Here is a 17,765-nt window from a genome sequence, read left to right on the forward strand (position 1 = left end):
AACTTGGCCACAGTTTCAAGAGACAGCAATGTGGCCCAGTTGTTGAAGCAGATAGTGGAGTCCAAGACTGTGTTAGAGAATTACAGCATCACATCAAAAGCTGCACAATCCCACCAGGCTCCAAAGGGGCCAGGCTTCCTCTGGAGTGTGGTATATAGTTCTTGGCACATTTTCAGGAAGGACATTGAAGGTCACAACATCACTTAGTTTCTTCAATGCACCAGAGAAAATATTGCCAGGAGAAGGCAAGCATGGCCAATTCTAAGCAAAGTTGTGAAATTAACTGAGCAGGGAGTCTGCATTGCACAATGGAAAGAGCAAAGACTCTGAAACCTGATAGATAGGGGTCTGAATCTGCGCTTTGCCCTTTACAGAGTCTGTTATCACGGGCAAATCAAGTATTTCTCAAAATATGGGTACAGCATCACAACTAGTAGTCAAGGTGTTCCTTAACACAATTCAGGTGGTTCAGGAACCCATTTTGGGTGATAAAATGACCAGGCAATAGATCACTCAGTGAACAAGTTTTTCTCTCACTTGTTTCTTTAGATCCCTCTGAATACATCAAAGAGAAAGTTTCTATTTGGTCCCAACTTTGGAACACTGGCTAATTTCATTTCTTAACAAATAGAGAGTAGGCCTTAGTTTCAGAACTCAAAAAAATTTTTTAATATGTTCTTTTTTTTTTTGCATGTCTTTATTTTATTACTCATTTACCGTACATTGGATAAAGGAGGTGTCAGTCACAAGGTTTTTACAATCACATGGTCACAAGATGAAGGCTATATAGGTTGTACAATCATTAACAAAGATCAAAGCTACTGGATTACAGTTCAACAATTTCAGGTATTTCCTTCTGGCTATTCTAATACACTAGAATCTAAAAAGAAATATCTATATAATGAATCAGTAGTCATAATTATTTGTTAAATCCTAACTTCTCAGTTACAACTCCTCCCTCTCATTTAATCATTCTCTCAATCTTCAGGGATATCTGGGCAATGATCATTCTAACTTCTTCATGCTGATAAGGGGTGTCAACATTATGGGGTAGAGGAATGAAACTGGTTCTTGGAGAGATTGGTACCTCTGGGTTTCAGAACTCAAATTTAATAACAGTTTTGTTTCTATTGTATTTATTTTAAATAATTTTGAGTGTAATACAAGATTTCCCTTAAAATGAGTAAATTTTAAAAATATTTAAAAAACCAGAAAAGTATTATGCTGTTTAGTCAAGAATCATTATGGTGGTTTTCTCAGAGTACAAGATTATGGTAAAAATAACGGCAGTGGTACAGGAATGACTCAAGTGTGGCAAATGCTAGGCAAGTTACTTAACCTACTGAGCCTCAGCTTCCTCACTTATAAGGATAAAAATAACTACCTTGTTGGGTTCTTGTCATGGTATATGCTAAGGAAAAACAACCAGTATTATTTGAAGAAAGAAAAGGTGAGCTGATTATCTTGCTTCATTAATGTAAACAACCAGGAAAAGAAAATAAAGGTGATTAAATTTTTTAAAAAATTATTGACTCTATTCAACTGGGGACCCATGATTATGTCTCTTGGGGTAACAAATATTTTTCCTTTTTAAAAAGGAAAAAAAAAAACAAACCAATATAGGCTAAGCTCTTAATATAAGGCCAAAAGTACCAATAAACATTTACTATAAAATTGCCTTCATTATTGCAGCTTCCCCTTTTATTTCTATCCCCCATCTCTTTCTGGATTCCCAAATACCTTCTCACTTTCATGTCTCCCCATTGAAATAGGAAGAGATCTGATAGTATCACTTAGATATAAGATATCTTAATAGATGCACAAGATGAATGAGTTTTTTCCTAAGTATCTCCTCAACTAGGCATTTGCATTTTAAGGTCAATTTGTTTGTTTGCTTGTTTGGTTTTTACTTCTAATTATGAAATAATTCCTTATTCTCCATTAAAGCAATTCCAAGCTTCTACAAGTAGAGAAGGAGCCCCTAGGAAACACTAAATCTATATATCTAGAATAGGCCTGCAGATCAACAGGATACAGTCCTGTTTTAGAACCCAGAAGCTTCCTCAGAAGGTCCCTCCTCTTCTAGCAAGAACAAAACAGATATTGGCTTTACTCTTGCCAGCGAGCGCTTATTCCTACCTGGATCTAAATGTTGTCCGTTGTCTTATTCTAGTAGTCGGCCTTGTCCTGACTTCTTAGACGCAAACATGTACTTTCTATAATCCACCACCGTGTTGGTGGACCACATCTTTAATAACAGAAATGTGAACACATTATGTTATCCATGCTACTCCTGCTGCCAGAGCCAAGCTATTTCAGGATTAACAACTCCCAGGCTTGCACCATGAGCAAGCCCAGCTTCGATTAGTTTCAGCAGCTTGCTACTCATCAGTGCGCAATTGCTAACAACAGCTTGTTGCTGTGACGTGGTACATTCCAGGGGGAAGCCAGAGGGAGTTGGCTTTGATTTGCGGCCAAGCCATGCTAAACTGTTAGTGATGCAGTCCATTGTGACAACAATGGGAACCTTAGATGCAGGATATCCTGATGGGTTGGATTTAGGGTCAGACATGAGAACTAAGGATGACACACTCGAAAGGTTTTAATCAATGAGATGAATCACCATGCACAGGGATTGAGCCATTCTTGTGTTTTGGTTTATTGAGGATTATCCAAGGGGGAAAGATATTTTTTAGTTTTACTGTTGAATCTTTGGATATTATCCTTGTTGCTAACAAAGCAGTTCCACACACATTTTTCTCTTTTGACCCTTTTTATTTTGGTCCTTTCAACTGGGGAGATTTTATAACATATCAATACATTGATTTATTAATGAAATCCAAACTCCTTACCATAGTCCACCAGGGGAGGAATGATCTTGACCTCTGTTTTCCAATCTCATTTCAAAATACTCGCACTCTTGCTCACACTGGCTTCTTCTCTATTTCTGAAACTTACCAAGTTTCTTACCTGGAAAGCACTTCCTCAACTCTTTACATAGTTGGCTTTTTTTTTTTTTTTTTTCTGACCACTGCTGTAATTAAAGAAGGTCTCCACTCCTTACTTTGGTCCTTACCAACTCAGCTTCCTGATCTAAACGACAGAACACAGAAAAGGTTTTGAGCAACTGTTATCTCTATTCTCCCAGGGATTGTGTATAATATGCACCATTCTTGCTTCGTAAGAGAGAAATTTCACTGCATGCAATGAATGTCTAGGGCAGGCTTTAATTCTCTTTGTATCTAATCTCTCCAGATCTGATTTATTTCCATTATAGCCCACGCAATACTCTGTAATTATCTGGTGTTTCATTTGTGATTTCTTGTCTGTCTTCCCAATCCAGAATGTGAACTCCATGAGCGCAACGCGCTTGTTGTCCCAAGGAAAGGAGAAACGGTGTATCCCGATTAAATTTTTGAGGTAAATCTCTGAGATAGATTTGCTTCATTCTTCAGAATCCCCTAGATAGATCCCCCAAACTGAAGGCACAGAAATTCAAGCCGTGTGACTTTCTGAACTTTAATACACAAGGGAATCCTGTGGGGACTCACGAAAGAGAAGTATTCTCTCAACCCCGCCCACGTCTTGCATTCTGTCATTCCTTGCTTTTAAATTCTCAAACTGCGTCCTGTGAGACTTTGCTCAGGAAAATTAAGAGACGGACACCAAAGAGTATTGTGTGACATGATAAAGGGAATTGCCTGGGGGTAGCAAAAAAGAGGACAACATAGACAGGAATTGAACTTCTTCTAAATGGAATTTTGACTTTTTCTAGGCTGAAGGGTGGTGTAGGGGTACGAGGTAACAACTAGCAAAGGAACGCGCGACTAGCCAGAGCACAGGTAGGACGGCACGTCCCGCACGCGGCAGGCATCCAAACTGGACTAGCAGGGCGCGGCGCAGAGGTGCGGGAGACGCGACCGGCTCTGCAGCGACTTAGTCTCCGGTGCCTCAGTTTCCCCTGGTAGAGGTCCTCGCAGCACCGCCCCCTCTGACGTCACAAGGCGGGCGGGGCGGGGTGCGGGCCGCCAGGGGGCGCGAGCGCGGAGCGGGCGCCGGGTTGGTCCGCGCAACGAGCGAAGCGTGGCGCCCCCCGGACCGCGCGGGCCGAGGCGGAAGCCTGGGCTGGGGGCGGGAGGCGGGGCTGACTCAGACCGGATTGACCCGCCTGCAGTTTCCAGGGGCCGAGGTGACAGCGGGCCCGGGACGGGCGGCCGCAGCAGCCTGCCGCGCTAAGGGACCGCCAGGCGGCGGAGAGCAGGTCAGGGGCAGGCCTGGGGCTGGGGCCAGGGCCGGGGCCGGGGATGGGTCTGGGCGGGGAGCTGGGTCGTTGTCCCGGGACCGCGGGTCGAGGGGACCTGCGCCCCACAAGGGACGCGCCGCGCGGCCGGGCCTGCGTTGGCCCCATTCCCTGCGGCGGCCACTGCTTTTGCCCGGGAGTCCCGATCCCTTCTCAGACTCCTCTCATCCAAGGTTATGTCAGACCCCCAGCAGGTCCCCTGGAGGCGGAGAGGCGGAGAGGCCGGGTGGCCGCCAGTCCGGGATGCGAACGTGGGCTTTTTTGATGTCCAGCCCGGGGCTCTTTTCACTGCACCACCCTGCGACTCCCGCAATGAGGCAGAATTTGCGAGCTTGAAAAGAATTCGGCAGTAGTCCAGCCGCCTTCTTTTAAGACGAGGCAGAATTTGCGAGCTTGAAAAGAATTCGGCAGTAGTCCAGCCGCCTTCTTTTAAGACGAAGAAAGTCTTCTTGCTTGTTAAGAGCCCCGTCAGGGAGGCTTGAGGACGGATGGTTCCGAAGCTAGAGTTTAGATCTGTTGGGCTGGAGATGCAAGTTTGGTTATGGTGGAGTTTTACAAGTACCCACGGATACCTACCTGCATTCTTGCAGCAGGTACTGATGTCCACCAGGCATCAATTTCTCAAAGCACTTACCTTTAAAAGGGTTAGGTTGCTGGCAATTGAATAAAGGAATACTGGGGTTACAAACAGGCCCGGGAGCTGTGAAGAATGCTAGGTGTATAGAGTTCAACTTTAAACCGCAATTTCAGTATCCTTTATTGTCTGTCTCATATAGTAATGAAGAGTAAATATTTTTGGCACCCCCATTATTCTGTATTACTGGTAACTGGCCTTTAGGTTAGTTTTATTCTTTTACAGTAATGTGAGCATCTTGTGTTGAAACACTTTCTTTTTGTAATTAGTAATGCCAGTGGTATCTGGCAAGCTAGTGGTAACACTAATATTTAGGGTTTCAACATGGTTTAGATCTTCTTGTTTACATAGCTGAGTTCTACGGGGGAGTAACATGGATTAATCCATAATAGTGAAGTCCTAGCCACCAACAGGCGTAATTTCTCAGGGCTGCATTTAGTACTTAGATGGCATGAGTAGATTCAAGGTGGTGAATTAAAGGCTCTCTAAGGCCCCCTTCCATCTCTAAAATTCCCTGATTTTTATATGCTAAATTTGAAACATATGTCACTAATTGTGAAAACAACAACAAACTTTTTTTTTTTAATGTGTTCATATGAGAGACTGGAATGGAATATTTTGTATAGCTGAAATCTTCCCTGAGAATGGGGTCCTTGTAAAGCCACAGATTACTTTTGTAATAAGCTGAGAGCATTCTGACTTAGAAAATATAAGATGTCTTTTATTCATCGTTCATGTTGTGTGCATTTTCAGCTGAGATATAATAATAATCTTTACGGACACTCTGTCCCAATATATGTAAGTTATTTATTTTGTCTTGCAGCCCCACAGCAGAGCTTTTCCCTCCTCGTTTCTGTCAATCTTGGCCTCTTTCTTTGGCTTCTTTCTTCTCAGAATGCCACTCTTACCCGCATTCTTCTTCTCACCATCATCACAATTCTAGCTTCCTTCAAACACTGATTGAACTTTTTCTCCCCTTAAAGAATATGATAAATTATGAATCTTGAATCATCATTTAAGATCTCCTAAAAATTAAGATCTCTTAAAAATTTCATGTTTTGATCATAGTGCAAGACTCTTGAGACTCTGGTCCTAAAAAAGCGCTAAGTAGGCCAGGTTTAGATTTTTATCTTCTGCATGCTTGGAGACTGTGACATAGGAAGCCTCCAGAGTTGGTAAAGTTATTTATCTCTGCCTTAGAAGGAAACCCTTTCTGCATGATCTTTAGAGAATTTTCAAATTATTATTCTCAACCCTCTCAGTTTATCAGTGTCAGGCTAAAATAAGCAAAACAGGATTTTTCAAATTACAGATAGTTTAGTGTTAAATTTGTTTGAGGGATTTTTTTCTAATGATAAAGTCACTTAAAATAGAATGTGAATAGAGGCTTGCATACCAAAAGTGTTAACTTTTGATTGATTACTTTATCCTTGATGCTATAAAAGGAAGCCATAGGAGATAAATTGGACATAGAGTAGCTAAAGTGTGTTCTTTCTTTCTTTTTAGATTTTTTTTTTTCTAACTGAAGGATGTGGCCACCAAGAACTGAGGCAGCATGGTAGAGCAAATAGGGCATTGTGCTAGGATTCTGAAAGCCTGGGTTTTACTCACACAAGACAAATACTCTTGAGCACCCTTTCATGCCAGGCACTGTTCTAGGTGCTGCAGATACAGCCGTGAACAAAACAGACAAAGCCTTGTCCTCATGGGGTAGGCATTCTAGTGGGGGTGGATGCAGACAACAGATAAATATGTGAACAGATAAAAGGTCAGATGATTGTAAGTACTATGGAGACCTTTAAAGCGGTGTAATTGGAAAAGGAGTGTTGTGTGTGGGGTCAGGGTGTTCTTTTTATACAGAGTGATCAGAGAAGACCTCTACTGATAGCTTTTGATCTGAGACTTGAAGGAATTGAGGGAGTAAGCAAATGGCAAAAGAATGAGCGTGTTCCCAGCCCTGATGCAGAAGCGTGCTTGTCATGTGTGGGGAATGGCACAAATGCGGTGGCAGGCATCACGGATGTGGGCGAGAGCAAAGTGGCAGCAGATGAGAGGTGGCAGGAGTTGGGAGAGGCAGATCAGTGTGGGCCATTGCAAGGCTTTTGGCCTTTACTCCTAGTGAGGGGGAAGCCAGCAGAGCATCTTGAACAGAGAAGCTCATGATGGTTTAAGAGGATCCCTCTGGCTGCTGGGTTGAGAATAGACTAAAGGAGGACAAATGCGGAATCAGGAAGAACCAGCTGTGTGACCCTAAAGCATAATTCTTCCCTGGGCCTTTTCATCCGTGGAATAACCGGTTTCCTTCTCCTTCTAGAATTGTAAGATTGTAAGTAGCATGAGATGTTTCTGTGGGGAGGCAAGAGCATTGCGTTCGAAGAGGTTCTAAAAGTAAATAGCTTCAAATGACCTAAAAGTTGACACTGCTCCACCTTTAGCTGAATCACGCAAAATCAAGAGAGAATCAGGCGTTTTCATTGTTAAAATTTGAGAACAAAAGGCTTTTTCGTGACTATTCTCTGCTGATCCCTTTAGTACTCTGCTGATCCCTAAATTTTCTCTTCCTGCTTGAAAAAGGATGAAAAGCTGTTACTCATCAACAGAGTTGGCAACCAGAGTAGCTTTTGTTGTTAGGAAAATTGGAAACTCTGGTGAGGGAAACAATTTTAATTTTGTTCGTATCGTGGTGCATTTGAATTCTTTTATAACACACAAGAATTCTAAAAGATTTCTTTTGTTTTTAATTCCTTTATCCCACCCCCATTTACTGCATGCTGTATAGGTGCTCATCCTAATGCATTTGATGTGTTTCTTTTTGTCTGTACAGGATCTTGCAAAGTGGGAATGTTTAGCTTATATGTATGTATTTTAATTGGTAATGCTATTTCTCATTATATTACCTCTTCTCTAAATACCGTTTTTCAGATCCATCCATGTGGCTATGTGTACATCTAATTCTTTGTTTTTGAATGATGCCTTATACTCCATAGTGTGAATCCATCATGATTTTACTTACCTGCTTTCTCTATGATGAAAACTGAGGTTGTCCTGACTCATTAACACCATACATCTTGGTGCAATGAATATCCATTTTTTTTAATCTTCATTTTATTGAGATACATTCACATACCACGCAGTCATACAAAACAAATCATACATTCGATTGTTCACAGTACCATTACATAGTTGTACATTCATCACCTAAATCAATCCCTGACACCTTCATTAGCACACACACAAAAATAACAAGAATAATAATTCATTTGTAGAGTTGTATAAGATTTCTATGGCATATATATTTAGAAGGGAATTGCTGAGTGATAGGCTTACATATACTGACTATACATACACATACACTAATTTTGATTGAATAGTACCACATTCCCCTCCACAATGGCTATACCAGTCTCTCTCCTGCCAGAAGAATGTGAGGCTTCTTATATCCTCATGTACCTAGCAACATTCAACCTTTTCCAGTTCTCTGCCTTTTCTAATCTCACAGATACAAAGTGATAGCTTGTCATTTTGATTGGTATTTCACTGATTATTAATGATTTTGAGCATCTCTTCTTATGAGCTTCTTCTGTAAACCACTTGTTCATATCTTTTGTCCACTTCCTGTTGGAGTTACTGTGCATCTTGTTTCTGCTGTTGATTGCAGAAGTTATTTTATAATACAGTCATTAACTCATTGTCACATTTAGATTTTGCAAATATATTCTCATTTGTCTTCTATGAATTTTATTCTTGCCCTCTGATGTGGATTGAATTGTGTACCCCAGTTTGGAGATATTCTTGGCCTTGGTTCACATTCTGGTGGGTGAAGACCCATTGTAAATAAACTAGGACTCGTCAAGATGTTACTTCAGTCAAGGGGGCCCAACTGAATCAGGCTGGGCTTTAATCTGGATTATTGGTGTCCTTTATAAGCAGACTGAAAGTCAAATGGAGAGAGAGGCCACGGGGAGCAGCCAGAAGCTGTAAGTCAAAACGAACCCGGACAGACAAGCCAAGGACGAAGGATCACCAGCAACGAGCTCCCACAGTCTTCTGGGAGAGAGCATCACCTTGCTGATGGCAATAAATTCCCATTGTTTAAGCCAACCCGTTGTGTGGTGTTTATTTGATACCCTGGAACCTAAAAACAGTTTTTGGTGCCAGCAAGCGGGGTGCTGCTATGACAAATATCTAAAAATATGGAAACAGCTCTGGACTGAGTAATGGGTAGAGGCTGGAAGAATTGTGAGGAGCTTGACAGAAAAAGCCTAGATGGCTTTGAAGAGACTGTTGGTAGAATTATGGACATTAAAGGTACCACTGATGAGTTTTAGAAGGAATTGATGAATGTGTTAATTGGAAATTGAAAGAAAGACATTCCTTATTATAAAGTGGCAGAAAACTTAGCAAAATTATGATGTCAGATGGAAGGCAGAACTTGAAAGCAATGAACTTGGATATTTAGCTGAGGAGATTTCCAAGCTAAGTTTGCAAGGTACAGCTTGATTTATCCTTGCAGTTTAAAGTGAAATGAGAGAGGAAAGAAACTGAGAACTGAACTGTTAAACACAAGGAAACCAGTGATTAATAATTTGGAAAATTCTGAGCCTATCCGTGTAGTATGCTCTGAGATTAGGACGAGAAGCTGCTGTATCAGGGACCTCCCTGAGCTTTCGGGAAAGGAGTCCCCAGGGGACAGGGCTCCATGTGAGGATTTAACTGAAGGACCCTTTGCTAAAGAGGGTGTGGTTCAGTCAGCCATTTCAGTGGAAGTCAGGATTGGAAATGACCATAGATCCAGGAAGGATCTATGGAAAGTTCTATTGTCTGATGATTTGGATCTGCTTGAACTGCATACAAAGCTGACAAAGTTTTTGCAAAATTTGTATGAGCAGAAACATTGCCAGCCTGCACTGAAAGGGACAGAAAGGACGAAGTGAAAGAAGAATGACTTCAAGGGCAGGACCATGGAAGCAAAGGTCTAAACCAAAAAGATCTTGGACCAAGAGAACCAGTCACCTACGTGTGTGGAAAGGACAGGTCTGCCCCTGTTCTAGGAGTGGACAGACCATCTTCTCCTGTGCTTGGAGGGGGTTAGCCTTTTGCCTGTTTTTCTGGGAGAGTGCTGCCACCTCAGTGCTTGGAGATGGTGGGGCCTGGGCTCTGGCGTTCGTGGAGAGCCTGGTTGCCATCTCGATGCTCGGAGAGCGCAGGCCCCATGCTCCGATATTCTTGGAGACATGGCTGCTGCACAAGTGCTTGAAAGGTTGGGGCTGCCACTTCATCAGGCCCAGAGCACAAAACATTGATCCGTAGATGACTCTCAGAACTTGAAATCTACTAGAGTTTGCCCTGTTGGGTTTCAGACATGTTAGAGACCCATGTCCCCTATTTTCCTTCCAATTTTTCCCCTCTGGAATGGGAATGTATATCTTATGCTGGTTCCTCCATTGTATATTGGAAACAGATAACTTATTTTCTAGGTGTCACAAGACCACTGACAGGAATTTTGCCCTAGGACAGACCATACCCAAAATTGATTTTGATGAGACTTTGTACTTAGCATTGTTCTAAAATGCCTTACAGCTTTTGGGATGCTGTGATCTAATAAGTGTGTTTTGCACATAGAAAGAACATACTTTGGGGGGTCCGGAGGGTAGACCCTGGTGGATTGAATGGTATACACCATTTTGAACATGTTCTTGGTCATGGTCCACCTTCTGGTGGGTGTGGACCCATTATAAATAAGATCTCTTCAAGATATTAACTTCAGTTAAAATGTGGCCCAGCTGAATCAGGCTGAACTTTAATCTGGATTACTGGATTTATAAACAGAATGAAATTCAGACAGAGAAAGAGAGAGAAAGAAAGATAACAGCCAAAAGCTGGAAGTCAAAAGAACCCGCAAGAGAGAGAAGACACTGCCATGTGCATTGCCATGTGACAAAAGCCAAGGACCGAGGATTGCTGGCAGCCAGCCCCAGAAGGCCAGTCTTCTTGGAGAAAGCATCACCTTGCTGACACCTGGATTTTAATTTTGAATTGATGTATTCAAGTAAATTTGTTGACTTAGGGTTTATGCTTTTGGAGTTTGGCTTAAGAAGCCCTTCCTCCAGAACCCATGAATCTTGAAGACGATGTTATAAAAATGTAGCTTATGAGGGGTGACAGTGTGATTGGGAAAGCCATATGGACCACACTCCCCTTTGTCTAGTTTATGGATGGATGAGTACAAAAATGGGGGAAGGAAAAAAACAAACAAACAAACAAAGGCACCCAGTGTTCTTTTTCACTTTAATTGCTCTTTTTCACTTTAATTATTATTCTTGTTGTTTTTGTGTGTGTGGTAATGAAGGTGTCAGGGATTGATTTTGGTGATGAATGCACACCTATGTAATGGTACTGTGAACAATCAAATGTACACTTTGTTTTGTATGACTGCATGGTATGTGAATATATCTCAATAAAATGAATAATAAAAAAAAAAGAAGCCCTTCCTGATCTCTAGATCACGTCTATATCTTTAATCCATCTAGAGCCCACATTTGTATGAGGTATTAGATAGGGATGCAGCCCTATTATTCTCCGTTTAATGAGCCATTTTATCCAAAAACATCTCCCCCCAAATCCATGCTTCCCTCCATTGAATCATGATACCCTCATTCTCATGTATTATTTCCACGGATACACTGGTTTGTCTCTGAGCCTCTACTCTATTTCATTAGTCTGTCAGTTCTTTCTCCCTTTTTTTTAATTTTCTCTGCTTTTATTACAGTGGCTTTGTAATATATCCTAATGACTGGCATAACGAGTTTCCCATCTCTGTTCTTCATGTTTCCTTAGCTATTTCTGGACCATTGTTCTTTTTTAATTTTTTAATTTGGAGGTAAGTTTATCAAACTCCTTGAAAATTATTTTGAGGGATTTTTATTGGGATTACATTGAATTTATAAAATTTTTGTGGGGATAATTGGCATCTATTTAATATTAACTGATTCTATCCAAGAGCAAGCCATGTGCCTCTCAATTTATTCAGTTCATTTTTGTTTTTTGTTTTTTTACAGACAATGGGTTAACATACACAAATTGACAAGGACATAGACTGTTTATGAAAGAAGGAGTACAGTAAACAGGGGTTGTTTTCTACCTCACTAGTAATGAAAGAAATACAAATTAAAAGAAGTAATCATTTGCTATTCAACTCATTTTAAAAAAATAATTTTGACCCAACAAAAGAGTTCTAAGAATAGTACAAAGAACTCCCATGTACACCTCACCCAGAGTGGCCAAATGCTAGCATTTTGCCTTATTTGCTTTATTTCTCTCTCTACAATTCATACATGCTTGTTTTGTTTTTCCCTGACCCGTTTGAGTTAGTTGCAGACATCTTGGCCCTTTACCCCCTAAATATTTTATTGTCTTGTTTTTTAAGTCCTTTATTAGAATTTTAAAGTTTTCTCCATGAAGGTCTTGGAGGATATTCTTGGTTAAATTAATTTTTAAATCCTGCTATTGTAATCATATCTCTTATTGTTATTATTTTCTAGTTGGTTATTGCTACTTTAAGAGAAATGCTATTGATTCTTGTAAGCTGATCTCATACTGACAGCCTTGCTTCACTGTCTTATTATAATAGTCTGTCAATTTCTGTTTTCTTTTTCCAGATAATTGTATCCTTTGAAAGTATGATGGTTTGTTCCATCCTCCCCAACTTTATACCTCTTATTTCTTTTTCTTTTCTGATAGCATTTACCAGGACTTTCCAGGACTATGTTAAAACAGTTGCTTTGTCATTTTCTCAATCTTGAGGAGAGTGAGTCTTGTTTCCCCCATTTCATGTAATGTTTGTTGCAGGTTTGGGGTATGTAACTGTCATCAAATTAAGGCGTTCTTCGCTATTCCTAGTTTATTGAGAATTTTCATTATAAATAGGTGTTAAACCTTATCAAATAATTTTTTAGGATTTGTCCCCAGAGATATAAGATGGCATCATACAGTCTATGCCAAAATCCTAGCCCTATGGGAAGGTTAAGTTACAAGCAAAAAAGAACAAGTTCTCAACACTTCTGAACTGTCCATATATAAATTTATGGTAAACTTCCCAAGATTCCAACATAAGCTTATTTCATGATGAGGTCAGCTTTTCCTCTTACTGCTGAGAGTCAGAATTTAAATAGTGGTTTGAAGAATGAGAAAGAGCCATACTCAGCATTATAATTACAGTTGGCAGCATGATTTTAAATATATGATAAGTGAAACTACAGTTGCCTTACTTTGTGGATCAGTCTTTCCATGTGTAAATCTTACCTAAGTATATCTCACGTAATATTGAAGCAGTTGGGCAGGAAGTAGAGCCACGGGTAGCTCTTCAGCAATAGATACTACTAAGCTATTAGGCAATTGATTCCTCATAGCTATCGCTTCCTTGTGGTGTATGGTTGTTGTTAAAAACTAGCTATTATTTATTTTTTTTCTAATTATAAAAATTATACTTCTTCAATGTAGAATATTTTCAAAATCTAGAAAAATGAAATCTATAATCCTGCCTTCTAACAACCACCCTTGTTCAAATGTTGGCTGTTTCTCTCTCTCTGGCTTTTTTGGGGGGGTGGGAGGAGAGGGGAAGGGATGACCCATATTTGTGTGTATGTGTGAGACACCCTTAAAATTGTATATATGATTTTGTATCTCCCTTCCTTTTTCAGTGTTGGGGCATTAACTCTTGTTGGTCTTGCTCTGATTGGTCCTCAGAAAAAAACAAGAAAGATAGATTACCTTGTAGGGGTGGGATCATGTAGGTCGTGCCTGGGGGAGCCACTGTGCACAGTGCAGCCCAGCGTCGTTATCAGAACCCAGAGCAGTCATAGCCCAGATGCCTGTAGGGCAAGACCAGCTTGGGGACAAGGGGGGGATACTTGATGTCACTTGCTCCAGTTTGGTCCTTCAGCTGCAGCCTCCCTACTTCAGACTAAACTTGCTTTCATCTTTCAGAAAATAAAAAGAATGGGGAAGATAGTTGTAATTTATTTTCTTCTGACTCTCAAATAAAACCAACACAATTTAGTTTCCCTAAACACCTTTTGCTTTTGTGGTGTATGGTGAACGGCAGGAAGGGAAAGAATCTATGTCAACATTGCTACCAGCTGGTAGATGCAGTATCCAGTGGCCCTCCCCCTACTCCCTCTCCTTCCCCTTTACCCTGTTCTATCTTTTTCATTTTGCCTTAGCACTTGTTGCTTTCTAACATCTTGTTGTCTGCCTTCCCCATCCCTTCAGGAGGAAGCTTTTCAAGGGCAGGGTCTTTATTTTATTCCCTGATATAACCCAAGCACCTCAAATAGTACCTGGCACACAGTGTGCCTGCAGTAAATGAATCCATAGAATGATTGAACCCATAAAGAGTCAGCACTGTGATATAGAGAAGGGAGATCTAAGAGAGGAGTGTGGAAAGAAAGTTTTCTTAGACTCCTTTAAATAGATTCTGTAAGTCAGTAGAACCCCATTTCCTTCTCAGCATAAATAAGCATCACCATCAGTCCAGCCACAGAGCCCATTTTTCTACATCTGTTTTAGCTAGCCCTGTGATGTTTCTGTTTTCCTGAAAGTAGAGTATATCTGAGTTGCTGACAATCACGTGGTGGGAGTAGGTAGCTGGAAGAGAATAATCAGTGCTGACGTTCCAGCAATGGGTTCTGGGCCCAGCACACACTTGGCATTGTTTTCATGAGGTGATTCTTCCAGGATAAAAATGACCCTGTCCCATCAGCAGAAAAAGTTGCAATGGATGTGTCGAGTTGTGCTTAACTCCCCAAACTCACACCCTGTGTCCTCCCGCTTTCTAGTTCGTTCTTTCCTCCCATCCCCAGCTATGCAGAAACCTTTTAGCTTTTCTGTCGTCTCTGAACAGTAAGCATTCAGGATTGTCACAATGAACAGTCATGCCCCCCCGGTATGCCAGGTCACTTTATTATAAAGCAAGGTGTCAGATCTTATTAATAACACTCTATAGGATGCTGTAAAGGTTAACAAAAATGCACCATAATACTATCCTTGAGGCCAATGCCCCAGACCCAGCTGGTCCTGTCCATTATTTGACTCATCTTCCTATTTATTACTCTACTGCTCCCACCCCATTGTTGTTAGCCACCACCTCCCACACCAGGTCTTAAACCTTGCTGCCTGGCCTGTGGTCTGGTCCAACTCTGCTCGAAGATACTGATTTAGTTCTGTGTCCCCAATTTCTACTCTAGATATTGGTCTGTTTTTCTTTCCTACAACAATTGTAATAGCAATAAGTTTATTATTAATTATAATTGTGAGTATATTATGAGTATTTCTTCTTTCCATTTCACTATCAGCCTGAATTCAAGTGAAAGGAAAGGAATATGTAACACCACAACAATTATAATATAGTAACAATAGCTAATATTTTGGACAGTCACTGTACTAAAGGCATTGTCTCATTAATCTTCAAAAACGATATCATGTGAAAACAAACCTTCATTTTACATATGGAGAAACAAAGGTACAAATTGATTAAGAAACTCGCTCTAAAGCTATTCTGTTATTAAAAGACAGAACTGGAATTCAGACTCATGTCTGTTTATGTCCAAAACCCGTGCTTTTAACCACCGTGCCATATTGAGCCTTAGGCAAGCAAGTGACTGAAAACGGTGAGTGACTTTCAAAGTCAAAGTTATTGAGGTTTGTCTTTTTGAGGTTTGTCTTTTTTACATGTGTGCCAAATGAACTCCCCAGCACTCTTTTAGTTGTGGAGAGGATTGGAGGATTTTGCCTGAGCCACAACTGCTGGGGGCAGGGGGGTGGCTCCCTCTGGATCCTCCACTGACCATTGCACACGGTCGGAAACTGGGTGGGTTCTCAAAAAGCGAAAGGCTCTGAAACTATCCAGTAGCATTCTTTGGCTTTTTAGCCTTTTTTTATTGTGAAGTATTTAAGATTTATGAGAATGAATAAAGAGTAACACAACAAACATTCATGTATCTAACACCCAGTTGAAGACCTATAAAACTGAGTTGGTTGCTAAATTCTGCCTCCCCTTGCTCTGTTTTAGATCCTTTAGTTGTAATGACTTAAAAAAAAAGATTCCCTTTTACTTAATTACATGACATTATTGTCACCTAAAAAATAGCAGTAATTCCTCGATAAAGTATACAGTCAATTTTCAAAATTTCCCAATTGTCTCAATTTTTTTTAACAATTGATTCATTCAAATCAGGAGCCAAGAAATGTACACATGTTGCATTTAGTTAATGTGTTTCTTAAATGGTTTTTAATTTTTAAGTTCTCCTTCCTTCCTTTTTAATTTTAATCTTTTTGCTTGCAGTTTATTTGTTGAAGAAGTATGGTCATTTGTCCTATAGTGTTTCCCACATTCTGGATTTTTTTAATGGTTTTTGATGTAACTGCACTGACCTAGTCTCTCTGTAGTGGTTAACTTACTCTGTAATCTGTCAGTCACTACAGAAGGTTATAAGTTATTCAGTCTTCCATAAATAGAAAGGATTCATTGGTCCACATAGCTCTTGGTCAGCTCCCAGGGTCATTTCTGAGTCTTCCAAAATGCCATAGGTGGCAAGGAATGACATTATCAACAGCAAAACATCTCTATTTAAAAACTTTTTGCTTCAAAAGTAATTTTGTAACTTTTCTTTGGCAAGGTGTTTTCATGTTCTCTAGAGTTAAGGGAGAAAACTGGAAAGAGAATAAGTGCTTTGGTTTTCTCCTTTTAGTCAGTGCTTGTTGCTTTAAGGATTTCTGAGGCTGAGTGCCGGAACCTTCTTGGGATATTATTGTCTTACAGTTCAGATCTGCTTATCAGGGAACATCTGTGAATCTCTGGAGGGTCAGGTAGGAAGAGAATGAGTTTACATTATAACCAGACTTTCATTGGTACATGTTGGAGTTCTGTATTCTTGAGCAGCTGACTGGACTGAGAATCATAATGATTTTTCATTATCAAATTTCAAAATTTCATTTTTCAGCTCCATAGTTTTCATTACCCATTCTTTTTGGTGCACTGTCTAGATATTTTGTAATTATAATATATATGGACCACTTTAGACATGAACCAATCCAAATTTGTGTATTTTTCTTTTAGTTATATGCTGCCTTGAATTGCTAGTCAACTCTGATGGCTCTGCAGGATAGTGGATCAATTTTACAGTAAAAAAAGTAAAAACTGTTGAAGTGTGAAGCTGTGTTTTGATTTATTTATTTAATGATTTGAAGACTGTAAGAATAAAATATCTCAATGTCAGTATTTTCATTTAGTAAATTTTAAAGCCCAATTGTTAATAAACCAAGACTAAAAGTCTAATGTAGAAAAACAGAATGACATTTAAAAAATTTATTATGACCCTACTTATACTATTATAATGAAGTCTAATTGGTGATTTTAAGTAAGAGATTTGCCAGGATTAAAGACATTGGTAACCATAAAATTCATGAAAATCTTTGGATTGGATTTTACCAGTATGTTCAAACTTCATTCTTATATTCTGGAAGTGAGAGTCAGGCTTGGTCCATATTCTCTTGTGGTATCATTCACAATAAAAGGATTTATCAGAAGGTGATTTTCTAGTTTACTGATTTGTTTTTCCTTGTAGTGATCAGTTCACAGTAAAAATAAGCACTTCATATTCACACCTAATCACAGGTAGCAACATGAGTAAATGAGATGATTTGAACAGCAGTCTGTAGATGTAATTATAGAAGTATGGTAAAGCCATATTATGCTTTATATTTAATGAGAACAGTTACTCTGATATGTCCCCATTCTTTATTTGCATGTAGTGTTTTCCCCTTGGCAGAGGG

General features: G+C 40.0%; 1 protein-coding gene across 1 annotated transcript in view; it reads left to right on the forward strand.

Annotated features, from left to right (window-relative positions):
• The first annotated feature begins 4,072 nt into the window (after window positions 1–4,072).
• LOC119510088 (dynamin binding protein) overlaps window positions 4,073–17,765 on the forward strand; it is a 112,387-nt gene continuing 98,694 nt past the window's right edge. The window contains exon 1 of the mRNA XM_037804165.1: window positions 4,073–4,261. The gene's annotated coding sequence lies outside the window, so the exon portion shown is untranslated. The remainder of the gene's footprint in view (window positions 4,262–17,765) is intronic.

This window comes from Choloepus didactylus, chromosome 15 (genome assembly GCF_015220235.1).
Source record: "Choloepus didactylus isolate mChoDid1 chromosome 15, mChoDid1.pri, whole genome shotgun sequence".
Taxonomy (NCBI): Eukaryota; Metazoa; Chordata; class Mammalia; order Pilosa; family Megalonychidae; genus Choloepus; species Choloepus didactylus.